This window comes from Lissotriton helveticus, chromosome 9 (genome assembly GCF_964261635.1).
Source record: "Lissotriton helveticus chromosome 9, aLisHel1.1, whole genome shotgun sequence".
Taxonomy (NCBI): domain Eukaryota; kingdom Metazoa; phylum Chordata; class Amphibia; order Caudata; family Salamandridae; genus Lissotriton; species Lissotriton helveticus.
In genome coordinates this window covers 356,606,281-356,631,729 of record NC_136070.1, presented here as the reverse complement: position 1 = coordinate 356,631,729, position 25,449 = coordinate 356,606,281, and the positions used below count along the sequence as shown (strand labels likewise).

Here is a 25,449-nt window from a genome sequence, read left to right as displayed (position 1 = left end):
TGAGCAAATCAAACACTCACTCCCAGTCAACTGATCTGGGTTTAATCCATCATCATTATTTAGCTCACTCCACCACCCCAGTTCAGACATGACTGAACTGGGGTGGCGTGGTGAGCAAAATAACGATGGATTAAACCCAGATCTGTGACTGGGGGTGAATGTTTGACAATGTTCAACATTCCGCCCATCATCTTTTTGTGTTGCAGCCCACCAGCAGCATTTGATTTACAGGCCCTGGGCACACACAGTGCACTGTACTAGGAACTGATTAGTAAATCAAATATGCCAATCATTGTCAAAGCCCAGCTCACCTGAGTTTCTGTTCAGTTCTGATGGAGGTTGAAGACAGTCCGACCCCACCCTGAAACTGCTTGTTCAAGCACACTAGTTTTAAACAGTGCACTAAGAACCAGAAGCTCAAGGGAAGGGGGGAAGTGGATAAAATAAAAAAAGAGAAACAACACCGTTCTTGCGTTTCCTCTGTAGAAGTGCTGCTAAAATCTGCGGCCCTCTCTGACTTCTGTAGAAACTGGTGCCTAATGAAACATAAACAAAGAACAGATAAGTGCAACCTATCTGTTCTTGTGTTCCTGACTAACCCTTAATCTATCTAGAAATTCTCTTCTAAAAGTACCTGTTGGATCCTGGTCCAGGTTTGGAATGTGTTACTGTTCTGGGATGTGCTATCTATTTTTGTAAAACTTCTGTAAAATCAAACAAATATCATTATCAGAATTACCAACATCTAACATTCACCTTAATATAACTAAAGCCTAAATTCTTAATAGCAAACTCACTTTTCACACATTTCCAGACCTTTTATAAAACAAATACTGTACTTTTACATCAAAATACAGCAGGTAATTTGTGCAAGTCCTTGATTTACTGTTTGCCTTGCTGTCAATGGTTTCCTCTGTTCGATTCTTAAAAAGTTCCATGTAAAACAATGTTTATTTCACAAAGTTCGACAAAGTATTCTTGTAACAAAGGGTTTGAACCACAAAGTTCGTGGGAGATATCTTGTTCCAAATTGTCTTTACATGAATCCAGAAATCGCCGACAAAGTTCTTTCAGGTAATAAAAAGTTTTGAACTTACTTGTTGCTGAAAAGGGATACTGATCAGTCTAACCTTGTCCTCTTTCTCTTTTGCAGGTCGATTGCAGTGGACAGAAGAGGGGCTGAGGCAAGAAGGAGCCGGAAACCGGAAGAAGGAAGAACCAGCAGCTGCGCCCGTTGAAGCCAATGAAGGTCTGGAGAGAGCAGGAGTGCCAGCGCCGAAGGATCTGTTCTCAGGTAAGTGGGAGGTAGACGAGCACAAGCACTGGGTGATGCTCAGGGGCTGCCTTTTATAGACAGGGCTGGGTGTGGTTCGAAGAGCTGGGTGTGGTTCGAAGAACTGGGTGTGGTTCTCACAAGCAGGTGTGCAGAGCTTCAGTTATTATGCTAATGAGTTGAAGTAACACATGGCCCAGGGAGGAGTGCTCTAAATAAGCCTTGGTAAAAGCAAGGTCCAATGTGCAAACAAGACAGCAATGTCCAAACTTGTGAATACATTGAGCAACATACACAGAAGTCTTAGGGAGGGGCTGCGATAACAAGAAAGGCTTTCAATAGTATGTTTAAAGAGAGCTATTACAGAGACCAATGCATAGTATGTTTAAAGAGAGCTATTACAGAGACTACTAATGCAATGAGAGGGGACATGCTCTTTGCTGTGCACAAACCCTAACAGTCGCCCCCCTCAAAGGTCCTCCTACTGGACGGGGTTTCCCTGGATTTTTTAGATAAAACTGTCTAATCAAGCGTGGGGCATGTACATAGGACGCTGGTTCCCATGAATTCTCAGTTTCGTCATATCCTTTCCATTCTACTAAATAAAACAGACGTCTATGAATTCTTTTTGCGTCTTTTATGCTTTGCACTTCATATTCTAGATTTCCCTTAATTGGTATGGGTGGAGGTGGTGGTTCGGGTCGGGTATTTGGGTTGTACGGCTTAAGCAAGGACACATGGAATGTATCATGTACTGGGTATTCTTTTGGTAAGTCCAATTTTACTGTTACTGGGTTTACTATGGCAGTTATACTAAAGGGTCCAATGAAACGTGGTTGCAGCTTTCGGGATCCCTCTATATTTAGGTTCTTTGTGGAGAGCCATACTTTGTCACCGATTTTATACATTGGGGCCTCAGATCTGTGTTTGTCTGCCTGTCTTTTCATGCTTTCTTTGTACTCTAATAAATGTTTCCTGGCCTTGTCTTGTATGTCACCTAATCTTGTTAGTCTATCTGTTACTGTAGGCAACAGGGAATCTTCTAATAAAATGGGTATAGCTCTCGGATGATACCCCTGCATGAAATAGAATGGTGAGCAAAGTAGAGCTGCATGCTCAGTATTATTATAAACAAACTCCGCTACAGGAAGAGCTTCCAACCATTCACTAGAATAATCAGCCAATAAACAACGTAGCGTTTGAAGTAAGGTTTGGTTCAGTCGTTCAGTTTGTCCATCTTTTTCTGGATGGAAAGCAGTAGATAATGCCACTTCAGTCAGTCAGTAAAATCTCTTTATTCGATTAATAAAAATCAAAAAAGGTGGACACATAATACATTTCATCATTACAAGCACAGTACATCAATCTATTAGTTACAAATTTAAAAAAAGTGAGAAATTCATACAGCCATATTTCATGGAATTAATACATATGGAAGGTATCTAAAAGTTATAAAAAGTTATAAAAACATCATATATGCTAAAAATGATCAGATGTTAGTTGGTGTAGACTTTGAGTTTAGGCGATTCTTATTAATGCGAACTCCTGCGACTAAAAAATTTGCTACGTGAAATGTTACTCTTGCACTGGGTAAGAGTTGCAAGAACATGAGTGCTGGCCTAACCTGTGTAAAGCCTGCCTCGCGCAAAATTGGTAGCAAATATTTTTTCCTGATCCTGGTATAGTGATCACAGAACATGATAAAATGTAACGTGTCCTGGAGAGAAAAATGATCACAGTCACAGGGTTTTGCATTCTCTGGTGTATCCCACTTAAGATAATGACCAAGCATTAGATGAATAAGATTAAAACGAAATCTGATTAAAAGAAATCGATGAAATGGTCTGGTTACTAAGATAAGATATGGTTCAATGCCCGGGGCAGTCATTAGCATATAGTTCTTTCTGACAAGTGGCTTCTTTAGTTCGATTTCTTCCCTTTTGTGATATATACACATAGAGAGTCTAGATGCTCATTTGGGGTATGACTGACTGGGGAATTATAAAAGTTTATAAGTAATAGGGTGGGGGAGTTAGTTATCTTTAGTTCAACGACTAAACAATTTCTAGAGCCAGAATCAATCTGTTTTGCTGTACCTTTCATATTTAATGAAATGAATGTGGCTAATCCTCCCTTCGCCCTGCCAGCCGTACTAGGTTCGGCTCGAATACTAAAATGGATATAGCCATCCACAGCCAGGCTATTTCTCGTGTCCCATGTTTCTTGCAATGCTAGAATTTCATGGGCTCTAATCATGCCCAGCCAATTTTCATCCTTGCTTTTGGATCTGATACCGGCTATATTCCAGCTCAGAATACTACACATGTTTTTTGGAAGTGACTTAGCGACAATCACGTCTTTTTTGCCACATTGGTTTGGTTGTCAATCTAGCTCCTCCATCCCAACAAGTGGCAAAAAACGGTTTGGTAGAGGTATACCCCCATGTAGTGTGTTAACCTTATTCTTGGGGACCTTAGATGATGTGATAAGTTGCTGAGGAGGGGTACAAGATGCCCTAGATCTAGAGGTTCCATCATGAGCAAGTATTCCCGATTGGGGTTGGCTGTATGATAATGATACAGGCCGCCTACCATTCTGGGCATTTAAAGGTGGGTAGAAAAAACTCAATGGATAAGGTCTAACCCCAGTTTTAGTGATCTCAGAACTGTCCTAAAACAGTCTTTCAGCGGCATTTTTCTCACAGAAATTCACAACAATGCAGTCCCCTAGAATTGACTTTGGGCCTTTACCTACCCACCCCACTCTCCTAACCATACTAATGGAGGCGGGTAAGTCATGATCCCCGCTTGAGTAGTGTCTACACCACTCTCTAGTTTTGCCTAAAAGTTCCACTGTAGACTCAGTGGCCTCTTGTGCTAGGAGTGGAATCCCAGTTAATACAGCTACTAAAGGGGCGGCATCGGGGGGAAAGATGCAGCCTAAAATTACTAGGTTTATGGGTGTTAGTAGTGATGTTTGACTGAGATGTTGTATGCTTCTGGGTGATGGAGTTTATAGCGAGTGCACCGGTGAAAGTGTTTTCTTTACTATGGGTCAGGTTTTTAAGTTCACCTACATGTTTGACATTAGCTTTTACTCGTGTGTCAGGTGTGATTATACTTGGTCCTGAACATTCCATTGCCTCCAAAACTATGGGGGGTGCAAGCTTAGGGATGGTGTTCCCCTCCCGAGAGTGCGATAGATAGTCTTTTATAAAAACGTCTATGGTTTCGCACCTTTTTAATAAACCTGCTACACAAGCGTTTAGTGAATCCACAATATCTTTAGCAATGCCCACGAGTAATGGTTCTATTCGTGAATTGATCAATTCCTCCAGTTTATCCCCCAAAAATGCGTTCGTAATTTGTTCTTGATCTACTTGCAAATGTTTTGTTTTGCGAGCGCATTTTTTGGGTTTTGACTGTTCCGGAGCTGAAGGATTCCTATGACTGATCCCCTCCTCCGGTAACGATACACATGTATTAGTGACAATGTCTTGGGGTATATCAGAAACAGGGATTGTGTGCTCACGTGGAGACTCTGACAGTACAGAAGGGGTAGGAGTCTTGTTGGCAGTGCCATTTGTCCTTTCCAGTTCCAAAACCTTTTCAGCGTTTGCAATCTTTTCATTTATTGCCCCCACTGCTGAAGTTAGATAGGATATGATGGTGTCAGCCTTACGGGGGACTTTAGCATTTTTAGTACCAGGACCCTCGGAACCCATCAGTTTTCGCTTACCCATGCTTGCAGGTTAGGGAAGTGGCCCGGCCTGGCCTCCTCCGGCCCCGGACGGCCACAGACGGCCCGCCCTCTGCCCGGGCTCCGCCCGGCGCCGCCCGTGCGCGTCCGCGAGGCGGAGGGAGCCTCCTCCTTATCAGCGCCTCCGGGCGCGTGGTGGCAGGAAGTGGTTGGGCGGAGGGTCGCTCGGCCTGCTGGGAGCTGTAGTTCCTCCCCACAGCGGCCGTGCAGGTGGTGAGCACCGGCGGCGGGAGGAACAAACAGCGTGAGGAGCCCAACAGTGATGATATCGGCAGCAACTTTCCCCCTGGTCCTGCGCGTCTGGTCAATCCTCGTGAGTGTAATGCCACATCTATTTTCAGTTTTTCGCATAATTTTTTCCAAAATCTAGAGTTGAACTGGCTACCTCGGTCTGACACCACTTTACTTGGCAAAACGCACAATTTCCCCTATGAAAATATCGGCAAATTCTGCTGCAGTTGGCAATTTCCGTAATGGTACAAAATGTGCCATTTTAGACAAAAAATCCACTATCACTAACACTGTTGTGAAGGTATTTACTGGTGGTAAACCTACCATAAAGTCTACACTCACAGTGTGCCAAGGTTGTTTGGGTGATGGCATTGGTATTAACAAACCGTCAGGGGCCTTATGAGAAGATTTATGTCTTGCACAAACTGGACAGGTAGTGACAAATTGCTTAATGTCCTTACTCATATTATCCCACCAAAAGTGTTTTCGCACATTTTCCAGGGTTTTTACCCAACCAGGATGACCTGCCAACGGCGAGGCATGATGCCAAATTATCACCTGTGTTTGTAATTCTGTGGTGGGCACTAACAGCATGTTGTCGTGATACAATAAACCTCGTTGTATTGAGTTATGGGAATCCTTTAACCAATCTTGAGGTGCTATTTGCATGTGTGCATTATATAGATCTGTGATGAAATCCTTCTGTTGTACTGGTGCCAAATGTTTTTGGGGAGGAATAATGGGTTCTCCTATTTTGTCTTGTTTCATGTCTGAGGTATGTCCGTATCTAGATAACACATCAGATTGAATTTGTTGTGCACCTGGTCTATAGGTTATAATAAAGTCAAATGTACTCAAAAAAATTAACCAGCGCATCTGACGTGAAGTTAATGTTTTAGTGATCAAAAAACCTGTAGGTTCTTATGGTCAGAAAAGATGGTAACAGGGTACTTGGCTCCCATTAAATGGTGCCTCCATTCAGAAAAGGCTACTTTGATAGCTAATAGTTCTCTTTCAGCCACAGTGTAATTTTGTTCAGCTGGTAATAACTTTTTGGAATAGAAGGCTATAGGATGTAATTGGCCATCTACTACATCTCGTTGAGAGAGAACTCCTCCTAAAGCTACTTGTGAAGCATCCGCTTTAACAAAAAATGGCAAGTCAGGATCAGGATGTTTCAGAATTGGGGCTGAAGTGAACTTTTGTTTCAGAAGTTGAAAGGCGTGTGCTGCCTCATCTGACCAAAGAAATCGTTGCCCTTTCCGCAACAAGGTGGTTATTGGGGCTGCAATGTCTGCTAAAAGAGAAATAAACCTCCTATAAAAATTGGCGAAACCCAGAAATTTCTGAACATCCTTCACAGATGATGGTTCTGGCCAATCAGTAATAGCACTAATTTTCTTTTCATCCATAATTATTCCTTGAGGTGACAGGCAGTATCCTAAAAAGTCCACTTTGCTGACATTAAAATGACATTTTTCTAGTTTAGCATAGAGATGATTTTCTTTTAACTTTGATAATACTGCACGAACATGTTGGGTATGTTCTTCCGGGTTCTTAGAGTTAATGAGGATGTCATCTATGTATACTATGACACAAACGTCCAGGAATTCGTGTAGGACCTCATTTATAAAGAATTGAAAGGCCGCAGGGGCATTACACAACCCAAAGAGCATTACTGTGTACTCAAATAGACCAAACTTTGTCTTGAAAGCTGTCTTCCACCCATCCCCCTCTTTTATTCGGACCAGGTGGTAAGCTCCCCGCAGATCTAGTTTAGTGTATACAGTAGAATGTCTTAATTGATCCAACAACACAGGTATTAGAGGAAGAGGATATTTATTTTTTATTGTAGCCTTATTTAGTCCTCTATAGTCGATACACACGCACAGAGATTTATCCGGCTACGGGATAAAAAAAAGTGGAGATGACACCGGAGATGTGGAATGTCAGATGAACCCAGACTGTAGTAGGTCGTCTAGGTAGGTTCTTAAATATTTGGTCTCTTCGTCAGTCAAAGCATATACTCTGTTATTAGATAAAGGGGCCCCTGGGATAAGATCTATACAGAAGTCATATGACCGATGTGGGGGCAACACACTAGCCTTCACTGGATCAAAAACGTCTTTAAAGTCAGAATATTCAGGAGGGAGACTTGGTTCGTCTTGTGTAACACTAGCACAGTGTATTACTGTGCTCTGTTCTGTACCTGCTTCTTAATAGCAATTGGTTCTACAGAATGAGGAATCCAAAGTAACTGTTCTGTTCACCCAATCAATTTTTGGGTTATGAGTTGTTAACCAGGGTACCCCGAGAATCAAGCCAAAATTAGGGGTATCTATCAGATCAAAGCTAATCATCTCTGTGTGCCCGTTTTGACAGACCATGACAAGGGGACTTGTTTGTTTTGTGATTAATCCAGAGGTCAATTCTGACCCATCCACTGCACATACTGCTTCTGGACAAGGCTTTAGGCAAATAGGAAGACCTAATGTGTTAGCTAACTTATTATCCACAAAATTTCCTGTTGCTCCTGAATCCAGTAGGACAGGGAGAGAATGTCTAACTTGGGTAGTAACAATTAAAAAGATCTGAATTATGAAATGTCTAGGTATGTGCGGTACCATGAAGGCTGCAGAATTAGAGGTTTGATTAGGATGTTTTCTCGAACAAGTAACCTCCCCCCTTGTCGAGCCTAATCATTTCCCGACTCAGTTGAGGAGATAGAGGAAACAGTACCCTTTCGTGAAGTTTTAGGTTTTACTGGACATTCTCTGGCAAAATGTCCTGCCTTGCCACAATATAAACATAATTGAAGTTTTCTCCTTCTTTCTTTTTCCTCTGACGTGAGTGGACCTCTGAGTGTTCCTATTTGCATAGGCTCAGGTTCAGGGAGTTTATTATCTGTGTCTTTCTTCTCATGTCTAATAAAAGTTAACTGCGATTCCAGTTTGGATTTATCTCCCTTTCTTTCTCCTAGTCTGTGTTCCAATTTCACGACTAAATCTACAAAGTCAGAATAGTCTTCTGGCAAATCAACGATATGAGCCAGCGCGTCTTTTAACTCGTCTCTCAAACCTTTATAAACAAGCATTTACAATGCAACGGTTTCGCCTTTGGAAAAGTTAGAGCTATTGGCAATGTCAAGGACAATGCCATTTACTTATCTGTTTTCAAAACCAACACATAAATACACATTTTGTCATTTACAATGCCAATAGCTCAAACTTTTCCAAAGGCAAAACCGTTGCATTGTAAATGCTTGTTTGTATGCATGCAGCACATTATAATGTGAGATTACCGACACTTCTCAGGAGCAAACAGGCCCTTTAAACAGAGTACCTGCACCTATATATTTCCAATTAAAGCACTAGTTACGAGTGAGTGACACACACATACGTCCATCTCTAGCTCATTAACACAATTCTAGAGAGAAAAAGCTTAGGTACACATCCCATGCTCACTCGATAAAGCCGGTATCAGGAGAGTAACTATCTCCGCACACAAGCAACTTCCGCCATATGAACAACACACATGCGCAGCTCCTCCTGAACAGAGATAGCACTGAGAAAAAAAAGCTGAGTACACGCGAGCCGTCATTCGTAGAAAAACAGAGAAATCACACACAACGGCCTTCCTTTCGGAGCACAGAGCTCAGAATTAACACTTGCTCGCAAGATCATACTACGGAACCCCAACATTCAATCGAAACACACGTCTACCATCAAACTGCAGTCTTCTCCCAAGATCTCGCGCGAACGCACCTTGGAAGCTGCGCATGCGCAAAGTTGAGACACGACTTTCTTGTACAAGCCTTTGTTAACCTACAAGTGCTATCCTTTTAGCATTTACAGGAAAGAAGAAAACAAGGCGGGTGTTGTTGTCCAGAAGAGCGAGCAGGCACAGTGTGTTCTGCCCCCTCCGCGGCCGCCGCGCAGGGAGGAATTCGCTGAATTCCGGGGGTAGACGGAGACGTCAAACCAGCATTAGATAAGAGCTGCTGCCCGCTGTCTGCCCCTCTGCCTTCAGCCACAGTGCCCTCCCGTGCAGGGAGCAGGGAGCTGCGAGCCGACGTGCATTCACAAAGCGAGGACTGTCAAAGCCAATAGGCCTGGCTACAGCAAGCATACATTGTGTTACTTATTTTTTTACAAGCATATGCCATAGAAATTAAACGTTTACAAATTAAAACAAGAAACAACGGCAACGCACAAACAGGGGGGCAGAGGCTTACCGCATGGCCTTTGTAGACGCTGCTAGGAAAGCACAGCGTCCTGTAGGGATTCGGGGGCGTGCTCTCCCCTTCCTATTGGCTGGAAGGTAAAATTCCAGCCAATGGGAAGAGGAGAGGGCGGGACTTAAAAAAAGACCCAGAAACGCCCCCGAATCGCGTCAAGGCGGGCCCTGAACTCAGTGACGCTCCTCTCCTCCAATGGCTGGCCAGCATTTACGAGGCCAGCCAATGGAGAAGAGGGGCGTGTTTAGGCCCCCATACTACAGACATAAGATTTCGGCTCCGTCCACTGCTTACGCAGTGCGACGGTAGCCGAAACCTAAAAAACCAAAAGCTTTCATTTTGCTCACGTCTGCTCCTTCTCCCCCTGCTGCTCTGGCTGTGCTCTTAAATGTAATTTTGCCCAGTCTGTCCCCAGTTTGTAGCCTCGGGCCACTGGCATTGGGAGCGCGTGTCATTTGTACCAAGGGGCTTCTGGATGAGAGCCTGGCCCAGCCACTCATCTGTCACCACCGTCTCATTCCTTTTATTGACATCTGTCTTTAGCATTCTAATTACTCGCTTTATTACTTTAGCCTGGAGGAATCCCGTAAAATACAACTGCTATGAGGATCTGACTAACAATAAAACTGCCTCAAAACCCTCCCCCCGCATATTATGCTCAGCACTTGAGAATATTTATGCTGTTATGTGACCTTGGTGTGTCCTTAAATGGGTCCCATTCTATATATTTCCCCCTTCTTGTTAAGAACGAGTTGTTTGGTGGAAAGCAGGTTAGTAACTGCCAAGTAGCAGAAGGAGGGAAAACACCAGGAATTCGCAACAGAAATAAAAATAAAAATGTATGTAAGATGAAGCATCGTGCACAGGCAGAGAAAAGCATAAGGCAGAAGGATATGCAGTATAGTTAGACCTTTATTACAACTCTGGGAATAAAAAGTATCACGGTTTTGCACATTGTAAGGTGTGTGAGTGTGTGTGTGTATATATATATATTACACACACACACACACACACACACACACACGAACGAAAGACGTAAAGAATATTTAATTTGGGATTTATTACTTTTTTCTTTTTAGAGAGGCACATATCTATACTTCAATTTGAAAGTCACTTTCTCTGTTGAATGCTTATACCGCCACACCAGTATCTTGAAACATGTAGTGAGAGCTCTGTTGCTCTTATTAAGGTATGTAAAGTTGAATCAGCACAGAAATCCTGAATGTTCTTCATTCTTTCCGGAGTGAAACGCTGCTTGCAATTTGCCATCAGTACTAATGGCTTCCTTTATCGTGTTACACTAACATAATCTCCCGAAGAAAAAAATGACAGGCCGTATAGATTTCGAGATAAATAACAGACATAATTTATTGGCCTTTCTGCTCTTCGGATGCAGCGGTTGATATATAATGTAATAACATGCACATAATTAAACAGGATTGCTGTTCCTCGGTCAAATTAGATTCGCGTTCCCTCATTTTGTCCCTCAAGCAGACTCTCTCTTCCAAGCACTCGTTTCTGAGAGCGCTTCTTCCTCCTCTCCTGTGAGAAACTAAATAAAATAACGCGGAAACACTCGAGCACTGCTGAAGACATGGCGACAGAATCGCTTCTAGACAGGTGCCAACGTCACACAGCCTCTATTTACCACAAAAAGTAATTAACAGACTTAATAGCAGCCACACACTGAGAAAAATTAAGTTGTGGGACCATAATAATTAAGTGCGTTGACACACCGTACAGTGCTGTCATATACAGCTGACGTCAGTCGAGTCTTGGTGCAACACGCACGCCTCCTGCCGACCGACGCTGTTCCCAAACGTCACTTCCGCTTCAAGCCAGCCCTGTCTTTCTTGCCAAGTGGGCTATGCATGGAAGGCAGGGCGGGCTGGCTCTTCCAAACTCATCTAGATTACATCAATAACAGAGCGCGCTCTTTAATGAGCTCTCAGCTTTAAAGACTTGACGGATATTAACAAGCCGCTTGACAAATGGTGCTTAGAAGCACATTAAAGACGCTGCTAATGGAGCGCATAATGACGGCTAATTTTCGATCAGATATAAATTAGAGCCCCCAGCCGCTATTTGCCTTGAGGACTTTATGTAAATGATCCTGTTCTGTATAAACTGAGAGGCGAAGTCTAGAGGCCTGCCAGGTCGGCAATCCTCGAGGATGTGCTGCTCGGAAAGCACAGCGTCCTGTAGGGATTCGGGGGCGTGCTCTCCCCTTCCTATTGGCGGGAAGGTAAAATTCCAGCCAATGGGAAGAGGAGAGGGCGGGACTTAAAAAAGACCCAGAAACGCCCCCGAATCGCGTCAAGGCGGGCCCTGAACTCAGTGACGCTCCTCTCCACCAATGCATGGCCAGCATTTACGAGGCCAGCCAATGGAGAAGAGGGGCGTGTTCAGGCCCCCATACTACAGACATAAGATTTCGTCTCCGCCCACTGCTTACGCAGTGGGACGGTAGCCGAAACCTAAAAAACAGACCCAAACAGCGTTTCCCTTGCAAGAGCAAGCAGGAGCACCATCTGTTTGCAAGATAATTACAAACAGATGCCGCCAAAGCTCGCTCCTGCAAGAGAAACGGCAAACGCGCTGCAATTGAAAACAATGCAAAGCGTGCACGTTTTTGGGCGAAAATGCGAATCGATTCCAAGAGGTCCCCTCCAATGCAGCGCATGCGCAGGCAAGACCTAAAAACATTGGCATATATAATGTCAATAACTGCAAGACCAATTGCATGAAATAGATCATTTGTTAAAGTTAGAGCTGTTGTTGAAAATTACAATGTTTTTTACTTTTGCTTTTCTATACAATTAGCAATACTGCTATGCAAATATAATTATTCCACTGCAAATAAAAAAACAAAAGTAAAAAACATTTTCAATGCCAACAGCTCTAACTTTAACAAAAGGGACTCCTTTTGCATTGCAAATGCGTGTTATGCTTACTTATCAGTGCAAGATTCCCTCCACTAGGGGTTACAGAAGCATCCAACAGGGGGAATAGGAACAACGTTCGAGAAGTAGGAGGGTCATATCAGACAAATGCCATGCAGCCACATGGATGGGCCCCTCACACCTTCACCCAGCATGACAGGTTGAGGAAGCCTGTGGCTCTCAATTTGAAAAGGGAATTATTGCAGTTTGTACACCAATTAAAAAGGCTACGAGAAAATGGAATACCAATGTACAGTCAGATTAATTTGCACTCAAATATTACAGTTTCTAAGAATGTAATTATGTCCACGAAGTAGAACACCTTCAAATTCATAGGTGCTCTATTCTGGCTCACCACAACAAACAATATTAAAACCAGAATGGGGAAATTGGCCACGGGGTGGTAGCTGTCTACAGAGCTATGTGGACCCCCTTGGTCACAGGGTCACATGTGTGGTAGGCAATGCACTACATAAATACTAAATATGACAACAGTAATATTATATTAAAAAGTTTGCAATGTCTCTGGGGTGGATTCTGCCCTTCATCTTTCTGAGGAGATCAACTGGGCTTCAGTGAACTGATTAACATCACCCTGCAATAGCAGCATTACAAAATCAGTGAAATATGTGGTGCCTAACACATTTGAAAAAGTAATGTTCAAGTACCAACAAAGTAATATGGCAAAAATGGGGCAGCCAGCGAGCATGTAGGCATGTAATTGGAGCAGTACAACAGGAGGGTTAACAAACAGGGTATAGTAGAGGAAAAAAGTAGTGATACAGGTATTGAGCAAAGAGCAAAGCATGCAAGTAAAATGATGAGCACATGTAAAAATGAAAGTATGCACAGTTGGGGTGACAGTGTGCACGTAGGGTAGGAAGAGAGGAAGAACGAGCAGTGATCAGAGTAGGTGGTTCCCAAGTCCCAAGAGATGGGTAAAATAAAGGCATTAAGTAGATGGAGGGACTGGTAGGATGGTCAGCAGGTAGAGAGGGAGGAGTACATGGACAAGAGATGCACAAGCAGGCTAAGACGGAGGGCAAGGGAGTCAAGGAACAAGCAGGGACAGGTGGGGTTAGGACGGCGAGTATTCACGGAGGGAATGAGAAGTAGGGTGGGTAGGAATGCGCATGTAGTTCGAAATGCAGAAAAGACCATGCAGGAAAATGCCAGAGACAAAAGTAGGTGAAGACGAGTTTGAGGGGGCTCAAACACATGTCAATGTGCAGAAAGGGGAGGTGGGAGAGATGCACAAGCAGGTCAGTCATGTATAGGAGGCACAGCCAGTATGAAGACAACGATGGAGCGGAAGAGAGGACTACAAATATGCAGCAGAGCAGCCACGGGAAGAGGATATATAGTGTAGGAAATGAGGCACATGAAGAGTGGTAAGTGCTATAGGGTCAGCTGTAAAAGTGGGAAAGGAAAGTAGAGGCGCACACAGTAAGGTACGAGGCATATAGTGTTTGGGACATGCTGTGCCAGCAGTGTCATATCCGAGTACCAAGTACAGCCACACACACGCAGTACAGAGCTACAATTTAGATGGCAATAGGTACAATCGTCATGATTATACTAAACAGCATTCTGATAGACAACACTAATCTTCACACTGAACCAAGTTGCCAGTTTTACTTAGAACCTCCACAGTCAGCACTGCACGGGAGGCAATTCGAGAGGTTCTAACATAACCCGGCTGCTAGGTCTTCAGGCGAATACATTTTTCATGGCTGGCTCTGTCGCTCCACCCACGACGCGCTTCACTTTATTTTCAAAGCCAGGCACTCACCCTGGTTTCGCTCCGATATAGGGCCGGCCGCCATTATTCAACGTACACCGGAGAATACACGATTCCGGAAGTGCTTACTTAGCCTCTAACTCATAACCCCCTGATTGGGAGTAGGACGTTGTGAGAACGTCATTTCCGGTTAGCACGCTTCAAAGAGGTGGAAAGGCGAAGAACGAAAACCTTGCTTCTCTGCCGCCGCCATCTTGAAAGGTGTCAGAAAGTTATTGTTTATATCGACCCGGCGAGCGCCCGTGCCAAATGGAAGAAAATTGTTTGTATTTCTTTGTACAATTGAACAATTATGGTATTATAACCAATGTGCTAGATATAAATGTAATTCTCTTCAATCCATAGAGCCAATGCCCATAACATCTCAATCTGTTTTAAAGGTTTATTAAGATAAACGCAACACGCACATACATGCCAACATTTTAGGACAGGGACTTGGGAGATTTAAAATAAAAAATCGGGAGAATGAAATAAATGCCCCATTGACTTCTATTGTAAACAAGTCAGGTCCCGGGCCGGCCAGCCAGCCAATCACAGCGCGGCCCGGGAATGACGTCACGGGGGTGTCCCGGGCCGGCAGCCAATCGCAGCGCGGCCCGGGACAAAGGGGCGGGGCTTAAAAAAAGCACCAGAAACGCCCCCGAATCGCGTTTTCGTGAGAAAGCGCGATTGACAGCCTCTGTCTCCCAATGGCTAGCCTCCATTTATGGAGCTAGCCAATTGGAAACAGAGGCTGTCCTAACCTCACTATTGAAAACAACAGATTTCGATCTGGGAGGGGCTTCGCCCCTCGCCAGGTTACGAAACCTAAAAAGGGAGACACGCTTTTCTTCTGGCCAACGTGTCTCGGTGAGTAAACGATTAAAACTAGTGAGATAGGTCAATAAATCCTTGTTACCTTGTTTAAGATTTAAAAGCTCATTATCACTTGCCTGCATAAAAGTGTGTTTTGCAAAAAGGCTGGTCATAGTACGTTTAAATTGATTCCAAATATGGAGGACGGGATCATCTCTATCCACGAAAGGAATTGACCAATTGGCTGCTGTACCACCCAAATAAGACAAGACGAATGCCACTTTTGTAGCATCAGTAAGAAACTGTTGTGGTTTACAAACAAAGTGTAATTGACATTGATTGAAAAAAACATGGAATGTGTTACTATCTCCATGAAAACGTTCAGGTGCTGCTAAAGGCACAGAATTAGGAACATTAGCAGTAACCTCAACTGGGGGAGGGAAAGTTGTATGTTTTGCTCGCGCCCCTGTCTCTGAGGAGGTTTTAAACAAAGGCGTAACAGCTGTGTTTCACTGGGATTCCCTAGGTGTATACCTGCTTAAATCCTGTTTTAAAAAGGTGTTTTCCAACTTTAATTTCTCTATTTCCTCTTGCATATGTTGTAAAATGCCAGACACTGATTCATTATGGGCCAAGTCCTCGTTTAGGGCCTGCGCCATATCTGTGGCGTCAATGCCCTCTGTTTCTTCCCCGGCATTCATCATCCAACAGAACTGAATATTTTAAAGGCTTGTGCTTCTGTCAAAGCCCAGCTCACCTGAGTTTCTGTTCAGTTCTGATGGAGGTTGAAGACAGTCCGACCCCACCCTGAAACTGCTTGTCCAGCACACTAGTTTTAAACAGTGCACTAAGAACCAGAAGCTCAAGGGAAGGGGGGAAGTGGATAAAATAAAAAAAGAGAGACAACACCGTTCTTGCGTTTGCTCTGTAGAAGTGCTGCTAAAATCTGCAGGTCCTCTCTGACTTCTGTAGAACCTGGTGCCTAATGAAACATAAACAAAGAACAGATAAGTGCAACCTATCCCTAAATGTGTTCCATGTAAAACAATGTTTATTTAACAAAGTTCCACAAAGTATTCTTGTAACAAAGGGTTTGAACCACAGAGTTCGTGGGAGATATCTTGTTCTAAATTGTCTTTACATGAATCCAGAAATCGCCGACAAAGTTCTTTCAGGTAATAAAAAGTTTTGCACTTACTTGTTGCTGAAAAGGGATACTGATCAGTCTATCCTTGTCCTCTTTCTCTTTTGCAGGTCGATTGCAGTGGACAGAAGAGGGGCTGAGGCAAGAAGGAGCCGGAAACCAGAAGAAGGAAGAGCCAGCAGCCGCGCCCGTAGAAGCCAATGAAGGTCTGGAGAGAGCAGGAGTGGACCTGTTCAGAAGGATCTGTTCTCAGGTAAGTGGGAGGTAGACAAGCACAAGCACTGGGTGAGGCTCAGGGGCTGCCTTTTATAGACAGGGCTGGGTGTGGTTCGAAGAGCTGGGTGTGGTCGAAGAACTGGGTGTGGTTCCCACAAGCAGGTGTGCAGAGCTTCAGTTATTATGCTAATGAGTTGAAGTAACACATGGCCTAGGGAGGAGTGCTCTAAATAAGCCTTGGTAAAAGCAAGGTCCAATGTGCAAACAAGACAGCAATGTCCAAACTTGGGACTACATTGAGCAACATACACAGAAGTCTTAGGGAGGGGCTGCGATAACAAGAAAGGCTTTCAATAGTATGTTTATGGAGAGCTATTACAGAGACCAATGCATAGTATGTTTAAAGAGAGCTATTACAGAGACCACTAGTGCAATGAGAGGGGACATGCTCTTTGCTGTGCACAAACCCTAACAATCATGGAATCACCAATCCATAATAATAATTTACACAGGGAGCACTTGCACTTTGGCACTGAACAGCCGTGGCAAATTTCCCAATGGATCTAGACCAGCAAAACAGAGTTCAACACAAAGCAACAATACACGAGGTCAAGGCAATAAATATAGGGGAAACCCAAGCCTATGGTGGCAGGTATAATATGTGTCCCCTGCAGCTGAAATATGGGAAGAACTACCCACCCTCTTGGGAGTTCTCTTAACTAAGGCGGAAAAATCTGGACAGACCATCAGCATTGGCGTGTTCTGTACCAGGGTGGTGTTCCTCCGTAAAGTCCATCCCCTGTGAGAAAATGAACCACCTCAATAGCTTTGGATTCTCACCCCTCATTTGCATCAACCATCTGAGGGGCCTGTGGTCACTCCGAACCCGCAAGTGAGTCCAAAACAAGTAGGGCCTCAGCTTCTTCAGTGCCCAGACCACAGCAAATGCCTCACGCACTCCACCTCTGTTCCCAGGGAAGTAACCTCCTACTAATGAAGGCTACAGGTTGGCCTAGGCCCTCCTCATTTAGCTGTGAGAGCACAGCCCCACACTATGCTCTGAAGCATCTGTCTGCACAAGGAATTCTCTTGAGAAGTTGGGCGGCTGAAGCACGGGCGCCGTACACATGGCAGATTTCAGCGCATCAAAAGCCTTCTGGCAGGCGTCAGTCCAGTTCATCTTCCTGGGCTGCTTCCTTGATGTCAGCTCTGTCAAGGGGGCAACAATGGTGCCATACCCCTTGACAAATCTCCTGTAATACCCGGTGAGTCCTAAGAAGGCTCTCACCTCTGTCTGAGTCTTGGGGGGACCCAAGCCAGAATGATATCAATCTTGGGCTGTCGGAGCTGCACCTTGCCACTCCCCACCTGGTGTCCCAACTACACCACAGAACCCTGCCCGGTCAGCCGTTTATTTGCCTTGATCATGTGGCCTTCCCTCTGCAGAGCATTCAACACTTCCCAGAGGTGGTACAGATGTTCCTCCCAAGTGGCACTGAAAACTGATGTGTCACCCAGGTAGGCGGCACTGAAATCCTCCAGTCCAGCCACTACCTGGTTGACCAACCTCTGAAAGGTAGCAGGGACATTCTTCAACCCAAAGAGCATCACCCAGAATTGGTAGTGCCCCTCTGGTGTTGAGAATGCTGACCTCTCCTTTGCCCCATCAGTTAAGGAAATCTGCTAGTACCCAGACGTTAAGTCAAATGTACTGAGGTAGCGGACAGCTCCCAACGGATCTATGAGCTCATCAGCTCTGGGGATGGGGTGCGCATTAGTCCTGGTGACCGAGCTGAGCCCTCAGTAGTCCACACAGAACCAGAGTTCTGGTGTGGCACCAGGTGTGGCAGCCTTTGGGACCAAGACCACTGGGCTGGCCCAAGGGCTGCTTGAGGGCTCAATCTCCCCAAGTGCTAACATCTTGGCAACCTACTCCTTGATGCCAGCCTTGTACCTGTCAGTCACTCTGTAAATGTTATGCTTCACTGGAGGACTGTTCCCAGTGTCCACATCATGGACACATCACTGAGTGACACCAGGGGTCAGGGAGAACAGAGCAGCAAACTGCCCCAACAGTTGGTGGCAGTCACTCTGCTGTTCAGGAGTCGGGGTGGGAGAGGGGGTTACACCGTCCTGTGACCCGTTGTGTTCCTTCACAGACAGGTGGTCAGGAAGAGGTTCAGTCTCCGCCTCCATTCCAGCATCTGTTGCTTAGAGCATGCCCCCTTTGGACCTCTCCAAGTGGAGCTTAACACAGTTTACATGCAGGACCGGCAATGAGTTCCTTGAAGACTGCAAGTTCACAAAGTAGGTGACTTTACTCTTGCCCTGCACCACCTTAAATGGTCCAGTCCATTTATCCTGCAGGGCACAATGATCCACTGAAGCCACGACCCACACTTTCTGTCCAGGCTGAAACTCGATCAGAGTTACATTCTGATCATACCAATGTTTCATTTCCTTCTGGCTGGCTTCCAGATTTGCCTAAGCGAGTTGTCTGAAATGCTTAGTCTGGTTCCTGAAGGCCAGCATGTAGCTATAAACATCCTGAGGAGGTTTACTGGGAGCTTTCTCCCAGCCTTCTTTGAACAGACTTAGAGGTCTTCTCACAGGGTGCCCATACAAGAGTTCAAAGGGACTAAATCCTAAGGACTTTTGCGGTACCTCCTTGTAAGCAAACAAAAGGCATAGTAAGAGGACGTCCCACTTACGCCTCATGGGTTCACCAAGACCCATAATCATGCCCTTCAGGGTCCGGTTGAATCTCTCAACCAGACCATTCCGTTGAGGGTGGTAAGGAGTGGTGAACTTGTAGGTAACACCACACTCCTGTCCCAGGGACATCATTTACTTAGATCTGAAGTTGGTATCACGGTCGAACACCACCTCTCTGGGGAACCCAAAACGGGATAAAATCCCCATCAACGCATGACCCACCACGAGGGCCGTCACAGTCCGGAGAGCGATGGCTTCCGGGTGCTGGGTGGCATGGTCCACCAGGACCAGGATAAACCTGTTGCCCATGGTTGTTTTGGGATCCAGAGGCCCCACAATGTCAATATCTACGTTCTCAAAGGAGGTGCTGATCATAGGGAAAGGTTGGAGAGGAGCCTTACACTTCTTCCCACTCTTACCACTTGCATGGCAAGTATGGAAAGACCTACAATGAGTATCAGAACTGTTCCGCATTTAGGGCCAGTAAAAGTGGGTGACAAGCTTTTCAAAGTTCTTGTCTTGCCCCAAAGGTCCTGCCAAAGGCACATCATAAGCCAGACCCAGTAGGAAGCCTCTGCAGCACTCTGCAACCTTAGGCTCACTATGTAGGAGACCATTCTCCCAGTAAATCCAATGTGATCCAGACTTATCACCTGCTGCCTGTTTTGCAGCTTGTTGCCGCAAACCAACAAGAGAAGGGCATTTCTGGTGCTCCTGGCAGGATTCCTCCCTGGTGGGGCCCCCTTCCTGCGGCCAATGGGTCAGCTCAGAGAATCCCCCCAGTTCAGCCACCTGCTCCACTGTAGGATCCAGGTCAACCCCCTCAAGGTTTGCCTCCTCCTGGAACGTGGGAACTTCCGGGGCCTGGTTTCCCATGTCCCCTTCCTCTCTTTCTGGCAGGTACCTGGGTCACTCTTTCAGGCTCCAGGTCCTCTTGAATGCCCTTACCGGCTGACATAGACTGAGTGGTCTCACACGCCCACTAAGGCAGAACCAACATCTCTAAATGAGACCTCTGCCCTACCTTTGCCCAAGGGGAGCTCTCCAAATCATTGCCTAGCAGACAGTCAACAGGCATGGCTGGCCTCGAAGCTATTTTCAAGGTAACTGAGACCCCCCACTCAAAGGGAACCATGCCACTTTGCAGAGGCACTCTGAGTTGTCAGCTGCAACTACTGGGTAGAATGTGTTGGGGACCACCTGCTCCTCAGAAACCAGCCGACAACTGTCACACTGGCTCCAGTGCCTCTCAGAGCCTCCACACTATGGCCATTGATGGTCACCCACTGCCTGTACTTCTTAGTGTTATCAGGCAGATGAGCTCTTGGGACCATCTCACTGTCTCCTAAAGAGACCAGGGACATTTCTGTGGGAACTCATTCCTCTTGGGCACCCGACTCTTCCCCCAAGCCTACACTTGCCATTTCCTATGGCGGTGCACCAGTGGGTGCGGTGGTAATCTTCTTGGGACACCTAGGATCCCCTTGGAAGTGGCCCACCTGACCACAACCATAACATGCCTTGGGACCCCTATGTACAGGCTTACCTGTCGGGACCCATGGCTTCTTTTCAGTGGGAGGCTGGGAACCCTTACCTTGGTTCCCTTGGGAATTACTTTGGGGCCCTTTTTGGAACTCCTTCTGTTTACCCTTGTCCCCCTGCTCTTCTGCTGGGGACCCTGCCCACCTTTGGTGGAGTCTCCCACACAACCTTTTCTGAAGCCTGGTATTGACAGCAAGCTTCCTGGGGTCAGTCAGCTTACTGTCAATTAGGAGCTGGTGTAGCTCTGGAAAACAATTATCTGACAAGTGCTCCAATGCAACCAAATCATAAACCCCTGCAATTCATTCACCTTGCTACCCTTCACCCAACCATCTAATGCTCTGCAAAAGTAGGACACATACTCCACCCAAGTACTTGACTCCAGTTTCTTACAGTTTCTAAATTTCTGCCTGTACAGCTCTGGGGGTCAACCCATACCTTGCTACTAAGGCTTCCTTCATGGGGGCATGGGACATCTGATCCTCTGGGGGCAATGCTAGCAATGTCTCCCTTTCTTCACTGATAAAGCAGCCCCCCAACCCTGCTCCCTAATCTCTTTCATGGACTCTGAGGGACGTCATTACTACCTAATAGGCCTTGAACCACTGACCAATGTCCTCATGTTTCATGAAATCCTCAATAAACCCCTTGGGGATGTATACCTTACCTTCTCCAGGCAAAGTGGTGTGCTGCCACCATTGGGATTGATCTCTAGACTTTTGGCTTTCAGATCCAACTCCCTCAATCCTCTTTCATGTTCTAATAGCCTCCTCTTCTCTCCATGGCAAATTTCTTACCCTCTAACTCCAATTTCTTATTCTCCATGTCACATTCCTTCCCCAGCCTAAGCTTTGTAAGCTCCAACTCATGCACTCTGCTTTCTTTTCTCCCTGTCCTCCAACTCCTCCGGAGACAGACCCTTTGAAGACACCCTGCTGCCCACCTTGGAAGGCAACTTCCCTCCAGTCAGGCCCAATAGCCCCTCTTGCTGCCCATCTAAATTCTCTCCTTCCACCATAGGCGTCTCGGTATGCTCACTGGCATTCCTTTATTCCAACCAGGCCCTCAGTGCCTTTTGGTATTCCTCCTTTATGGTGAGGCCTCTTCCAGATATTTTACATTCTCTACAGACAGCTTTAAGTTGTGGCACAGTGTAGGTATCAACCCTCTCCTCTTCATTTTTAATATCCACAGATGCAAGTGATGCTGGTTTACTCATGGTGAAAATTGGCAGTTCTTAAGTTGCAGAAAATTCCAAGGAAAAAGTTCTACCAAATGTATGTGGTCGCGCAATGGTCTGCACTATACTAGTAGTGTACACCAATCACTGTATGAAAGACATAAATGCAAGTCCAGATCTTCACCTCTGACCACCAGTGTTAGAAATGGGGGTCTCTAGTTGGCAGAGGTAGGTACCTTTGTCCAAATAGGGATCCTTGCTTCTAGTCAGGGTAAGGGGGATACACTTATAAAATAACCTCTGCTCACCCCCTTTGTAGCTTGGCATGAGCAGACAGGCGTATCTCAGAGGCAGTGTGTAAAGCATTTGTGAACATATACCAGAGAGCAGGTGATGCGTTGGTTTCTTACTGCATTGGTAGGTGATGCGTCCCCCAACGATGCAACAGACTTTGCGCCTCGATGCGATGTGACAATCCAGGACGATGCGTGGATTCTTGCAGTCGCACAGCAGGGCTTGCGCCAGAATTGGTGTGGTGATCTCGGACTTCTGAGATCATGGCACTCGATACGGCATGCAGCAATTTCTCGAGCCGCGGCAGGCGCTGTGACAGTTTCTTCGGTGATGTGTCAGAAACAGGTACGGATGCGCAACGCTTCTTGGTGTTGCATTGATTTTCCAGCTCCCAGCGGCAAACAGTCTCCAAAGGTCCAAAACAACAGAAGGCATCTCTTTGCAGGTAAGAACTCCCAGCAAGGAAGTTCAGGGGAGCTGGTGGTGAAGTCTTTGTGTCCTGAGACTTTAGAACAGGAGGCAAGCTTAGTTTCAAGCCCTTGGAGTTCTTCCTCAAGTAGGGGTCACAGCAACCGGCAAAGTCCTTTCTCCTTTCCTTGGCAGCAAGTAGCCACTGCAGGCCGACCCCAGACAGCAAACAGCACCGGGGCAGTATTCCTCCTCAGCTTCTCCAGCTCTTCTCCTTGGCAAAGGTTCCTCTTGATTTCCCAGAAGTGATCTAAAGTTTTGGATTCTGGGCCCCAATATTTATTCTACAAATACATTCTCAAGGAGTCTGGGGTCCCAAAATGTATACTACAAAATTCTTTGTTCTCTGGTAGCAGAGAAGCCCTGTGCTTGGTCGAAACCAATTCTATCCTCCCTGGTGCAGCTTTCTAGCTGGAGGTGGTGACAGCATTGTGGAAGGCAGACCAGGCCATTCAGGTGAAGTGAAATCTCCTTGCCCTACTCTAAATGGGCCCAGGTCTATTCAGCCCATCCCTGACTCATCATACTCCCTGGAGCCACTGCTCCTCCCTAGCCCCTGTCTCACAAAGCCTGACATGCAGTACACAAACATAGCATAGGCACACTAGATGGCTAAGCAAGAAAATACCTACTTTCTAAAAGTGGTATTTGCAAACACAGAATGTAAAAATCACCTTCACTAAAAGATGCATTTTAACATTCTGAGTTCAGGCATACTAAACTTTATTTTCCTACCTGGTTCCCAGGGGTAGGTATGTTTATAAGATGTTATAAGTAAACTCCCCATTCTGTCCTTTGGGAACATCTAGCCTTGCAATAGTGAACAACAACATTGGCAGTATTTCACTATCAGGACATGCCACACACACCAGGACATGTCCTACCTATCACATACACTGCACCCTGCCCACAGGGGTACCTTGGGCCTGCCGTAGGGGTGACTAACATGTAAGAAAAGGGAAAGGAATGGTAGGGTAGGGCCTGGCAAGTGGGTGCACTTGCCAAGTCAACATGGCAGTACCAGACTCCACACAGGCTCTGCCATGGGTGGCCTGAGTTATATTTACAGGCTGCTTATGTGGGTGGCACAATCAGTGCTACAGCCCACTAGCAGCAGTTGATTTACAAGCCCTGGGCACACACAGTGCACTGTACTAGGGACTGGCTAGTAAACCAAATATGCCAATCATGGAATCACCAATCCATAATAATAATTTACACAGGCAGCACTTGCACTTTGGCGCTGAACAGCAGTGGCAAAGTGCCCAAAGCATCTTGACCAGCAAAACGGAGTCCAACACACAGCAACAATACAGGACGTCAAGGCAAAAAATAGAGGGGAAACCCACGTCAATGGTGCCAGGTCTAACCAAGAGGTTTAGACACTTGGCCTCTAGGGAGCTAGACCATGGACTCATTAAAGATTAAGATCTGCATTCCACAGCACCATGGCAGACAGGACTGAAATTTCAAGGAGACATCTGTGGGTCAAACGGAAACCCCCTGAGTCACCCCCAGGTTCAAAAGTGTACTGCAGTATAACTACTGGTACCATCAGGCAGGGCAGATATTCACTTGTGGGGACGTGGGACCAGAGATCCTGGAACGGCATGGTGCACACCACCAGAGGAACCTGTTGTGCACGAGGAGGAGACTGCCATTGGATGGGAGTGGTAGGTTTCGCGTGACTAGGGCACCGCCTCAGCCAACCAGAAAGTGCCAGTTCCAACACTATCTTTCCTTGGGAGTTAGTCTGCAATATCATTCAAAGTATCAAATTAATGGTTACAATAAATCCAACAACTTGCCATGGTTGGATATATTATAACTATTTCAGGAAAGTAATTTTGGAACTTACTATCCTGAAGTTATCTAAAACAGCCCTGCAGCAATCTCTTCTATTTGGCCAGCCTTTTACAGCCTGAGCCCTGCTGCTTCCTGAGTAAGTATGAAGAGGCCAGAGGCTGAAACAATACAGACGTTTGTTGGGAGGTGATTTTCTTCCTGGAGAAGCCAGGGAGAGGAATGGTGCAGGGGAGATAAGCTGGACTTCAAAGCCAGGAGAACAGTTGTCACAAGACCCAGGCCAGCCCCCCGCCCTCTTCCTTTATCCCCAGCCAGATGGGAGCCCCCCTAATTAGATTAGGAGAGGGACTGGAAGGGGAGCGTAGTGAGTTGTTAGCAGGAACTTTGCGTTAGGTTACACAGGCACACATACCAAGGAGAGATTTTCTCCAATTTCATTTTTGGAAGACAGTGCATTTGGGATCAAGATTTGCCACCCTGCACAGAAAATGGGGTGTCCCCTGCTTTTGCCAGCCCAAAATGGAGGTTAAATATGGACTCACCAGGAGAGCATGAAAGGAGCAGCCTTGCGGAGCACATCAAAAGAGAGAGAGGTACGGAATTGTGCAGCACTCATGACCTGATGGTCTGATGCCCTGTTTGACAATTAGAAGAGGTCCTTTGTTTCCGATGTTCACATCTACAAAATGCCCTGTGCTTATAATCACTAGTGTTGGGCAGACATTTGAGCAAATGCCTAGTGCAGCTGAACCACAGTCCCCTTCCTGGATATGTATGTTTATGGTGTGGGTTATATGGGGCTGTGCTGGGTGATGACAATAGCTCTAAGCCATGCAGCAAAGCTGTCTGAATGTAAGAGCCAAAAAAGGATAAAGAATTGAAAGTAAAAGCATTAAGGCAATGTAAGGTATTGGTCCACCAGCCATGGCTTTGAAGTGCTCTTTTGTTTTTGGGATGTGCATATTTGACCACGAAAATGTCATCACTCGAAGTGCAAGACAGCCAACAGCTGAAGTGGATTGAATCATGGCTCTGTGCTGTATGCT

General features: G+C 45.8%; 1 long non-coding RNA gene across 1 annotated transcript in view; it reads left to right on the top strand.

The window, feature by feature from the left end:
* Window positions 1-1,165: 1,165 nt before the first annotated feature.
* The window catches only part of LOC144782754 (uncharacterized), a 161,752-nt gene continuing 137,468 nt past the window's right edge, over window positions 1,166-25,449 (top strand). The window contains exons 1-2 of the long non-coding RNA XR_013601242.1: window positions 1,166-1,294; window positions 16,293-16,435. This is a non-coding gene — a long non-coding RNA (uncharacterized LOC144782754). The remainder of the gene's footprint in view (window positions 1,295-16,292; window positions 16,436-25,449) is intronic.